Source organism: Gopherus flavomarginatus, chromosome 8 (assembly GCF_025201925.1).
Source record: "Gopherus flavomarginatus isolate rGopFla2 chromosome 8, rGopFla2.mat.asm, whole genome shotgun sequence".
Taxonomy (NCBI): domain Eukaryota; kingdom Metazoa; phylum Chordata; order Testudines; family Testudinidae; genus Gopherus; species Gopherus flavomarginatus.
Genome location: NC_066624.1, coordinates 80,358,326 through 80,362,451, shown reverse-complemented (window position 1 = coordinate 80,362,451; position 4,126 = coordinate 80,358,326).

Genomic DNA, 4,126 nt, shown 5'->3' with positions numbered 1-4,126 from the left:
GAGGGGAATAATCACTTCCTTCAATCTGCTGGAAATGCTCCTACTAATACAGCCCAATATGCCATTGGCCTTCTTGGCAACAAGAGCACACTGCTGACTCTTATCCAGCTAATTGTCCACTGTAATTCCTAGGTCCTTTTCTGCAGAACTGCTGCTTAGCCAGTCGGTCCCCAGCCTGTAGCACTGCATGGGATTCTTCTTTCCTACATGCAGGACTCTGCACTTGTCCTTGTTGAACCTCATCAGATTTCTTTTGGTCCAATCCTCCAATTTGTCTAGTCACTCTGGACCCTCTCCCTATCCTCCAGTGTATCTACCTCTCCCCTCAGCTTAGTGTCATCTGTGACTTGCTGAGGGTGAAATTCATCCCATCATCCAGATCATTAATAATGATGTTGAACAAAACTGGCCCAAGGACCAACCCCTGGGGCACTCAGCTTGATACGGGCTGCCAACTAGACATCAAGCCGTTGATCGCTACCCATTGAGCCTGACAATCTAGCCGGCTTTATATCCACCTTATAGTACATTCATACATCCATACTTGTTTAACTTGCTGGCAAGAATACTGTGGGAGACCGTATCAGAATCTTTGCTAAAGTCAAGATGTATCACATCCAACACTTTCCCCATATGAATAGAGCCAGTTATCTCCTCATAGAAGGCAATCAGGTTGGTCAGGCATGACTTGCCCTTGGTGAATCCATGTTGACTGTACCTGATCAGCTTCCTCTCCTCCAAGTGCTTCAGAATGGTTTCCTTGAGGACCTGCTCCATGATTTTGAAGTGAGGCTGACCTGTCCATAGTTCCCCGAGTTCTTTCTTCCCTTTTTCAAATATGGGCTCTATTTGCTTTTTTTTCCAGTAGTCCGGGACCTCCCCCAATTGCTATGAATTTTCAAAGATAATGGCCAATAGTTCTGCAATCACATCAGCCAACTCCTTCAGCACCCTTGGATGCATTAGATCTGGACCCATGGACTTGTGCATGTCCAGCTCTTTCCTTTTGCATACACAGGCAATACTTTGTGGGCCAGATCCTCAGCTAGTATAAATCACAGTAGCTCCATGGAAGTCAGTGGAGCTACATTAATTTACATAATCTAAGGATCTGGTTTTTTATCTTTAATGTCCATATTTTGATATTACACTGCATATTTATTAGGGATAGACAAACTGGTTCAAAAAAACATAAAAATCAATCCCAATCTTAAAATTATCCAGTCCCTTTTTGGATTTGGATGAATATCGCTCTCTTCTTTCTCAGTCTCTGACATGTGTCTTATCTCCTCCTGAAATCCATCTTGTTACTTCAACAAGTGGTTCATCTCCACTGGGTCATTTTTTGCCTTCAAGTATCCAGTGTTTTGAAGGCTAATTTCAATCAAAGGCAATTAATTTTTGAGTTACCTGTGACTGTCAAAAGCCAGGAATGACCAACTGAGGAGGTGAGGAATGAATGAAAACTCCTCAAATTCCATTTGATTCTAGCACTTTCAAATACAGCCCACAAATATACCTCATCTTACAGGGACTATTCTGTGCTTTTAAAGTTTCATATGTTATCTGAATTTGCTGGCAGCATATGAAAGTGCTGGTGTTTGCTCTTTTTGTGTGAGGGTAAATATTTATATATGAATAGGCCGAGATATTCCAAAGCAACCACGGATTTTTTGGAGGGTGGGAGGATATCCAACTTAGGACAGTTTAGCTCTGATTTTTCAGCAGTGTTGAGCATCCACAATTCAGCTGGAATTAATTGGAAGTGCAGAAAAAATCAAGCCCAAGAGGTACCTGGGTGGTGATTCAAGAACCGAGACATTCAACATCAATGGTTGCTTCTGATGTATCATGGCATGAACTTCCATCTTAAAATTCTTCTAATAACTAATCTTGTAATTATGAATTATATCCATTTCTTCATGAAGACAAGCCCAGTTTATCAGGACAGATAATGGGGGCCACTTGGGCACTAGCCAGAAACTTGCTCTTATTTATAGGACCTCTGATTATGAAAAATGCTGATCTCAACTTGTCCACTCAGGCAGTAGGAAAGACAATTCTAGTGCAGTATATATCAGACATTTGCATTTGTTACCACAGACCAGGTCCTTAAATATACAGATTTAAAGTTGCCTTTATTGTATAATACCTTTTCCATGTTGAAAAAGAAATAGCCAGAGATGTATTTCAATTTTATTTCTTAACTTTCACACAGCGGTTCCCAAATATTTTGCCTGCATGACTCCATTTTCAGACTTTACTGCTTCCCTTGTCCCCACACAATGTGAAGGATGGTTTTTTTTACAGTATACTTGGTAAATCTTTAGAGTTGAGAGTAGCCTCTGAAACTTTTGAGACTCTTACCATCACTAAGGGGGGGATAGCTAAACTCAGTGGTTTGAGCATTGGCCTGCTAAACCCAAGGTTGTGAGTTCAATCCTTCAGGGAGCCATTTAGGGATCTGGGGCTAAAATCTGTCTGGGGATTGGTCCTGCTTTGAGCAGGGGGTTGGACTAGATGACCTCCTGAGGTCCCTTCCAACCCTGAAATTCCATGAATATTTAAACTGCATAGAATAGTCCTACCTGTTAACTACTGAGGTTTGTTACCTTTTATTTGCTACTCCCCACCACAGTCTTTATACCGAAAATGGCCTAAGAAGATCAAGGACAACGAGAATGTTTGTGCTGCCTGAGAGCAACTTGCTCTTAAGCAACAAGGATAAGTAGATGTAGGTTAAAATGTATTTAGATTTATTTTCTGTCACCTTGATGCTCTGCAAATGATGGAATGCAAATAATCTGAAAGTGAAATTTTATTGCAAGGTCATCTCCAGATGCTAGCATTTCGAGCTTCATTGTTTTAAACTCTCAGAGCTTACAAAAATGACAAGAGTATAGCCAGCAGGAGTCAGGCCCTCAGGTGGTATAAATGCAGATAGCTCTACTGATTTCAACTGAATTACACCAATTAATATTTGCTGCAGATCTGCTTATTTTGCTAGGTCTAAGAACTCCCCATCCCGCCCAAGGTGGCATTATTCTTAGGTGACATGCCACAAAAGTGCTCTGCTGAAGGCAGCTCGCAAGAACCTCTTGTTAGAATCTGACCACTACCAAACAAAAGGGAAAGAAACCCCAGATGTGTATCCAGCACAGAGGGAATCAGGATTAAAACCCTGATTCTCAGTCCCAGGATTCTGCTGACCCTCCTAAGCACAATGGATGGGATCAACCAATCAGGAATTTTGAAGACATATAATGAGATTTTTAACCATGTGGTGGAAACCCAGCCAACCTTTTTCTAAGCATGAAAACACACCAAAAAAAAAACATTTTTGGTGCTCTCCAAATAGTAAAAATTAATGGAATACTCAGCTTTCACAAAAAACTGTCATAAATACAAGAGAGTTTACAGTAAATACTGCACAGAGTGAACTGGAAAAGTATACCTAGAGAATTTTAAATTCTGCAGCTAATATTTAATTTCACAGCTCCAATAGTGCCCCAGCTAAGGGTTAGGGTTTTTACTTTTTGGTGTTTCGAACTGTATGAAATGAGGTGGAATGTTCCTTTAAGAACCTGGCACTTTGGCTCAAGCAACAAAAGCCCAGCCCTTCTGAACACTGACTGTGGGAATAAGAGATGGTGGAGTATTGTAGTAAGACTTCTCTGGAATTTGGGAAGTAGGATGGCTACTGTACACTGCATTTTGAGCATTCTGGAGCTGTGACTCTGTTTATCTGTTTAACTTTATATGTTTTAAAATAAACAGCCTTTATCTGAATAGGCAACAACTGGTCTGGATGTTGTCATTCCAGGCAAAACTTCTCTTCATGGAAGGCGTTATATGAAAGAGCCATTATGGAGCTCCCTGAAGGAGACCAAAAGAGCTTTGGAACCTCTTTTCAAGGCACAAGCGGAGAACAAGACTAATCTAACAGGATGTACAGTACTATTAGTACTTGCTGTACTTTCTATCAGTGTCATTATGTAGCATGGTGCAGCTTCAAAATGCTTCAGAAATTACTAGTCCATCGTGTGAATGCCATATTCTCACTTGTGAGCAGTTACTCACAACCATTGTCCCCATGACTTCAATAAGAATACACATTGGGGTTACT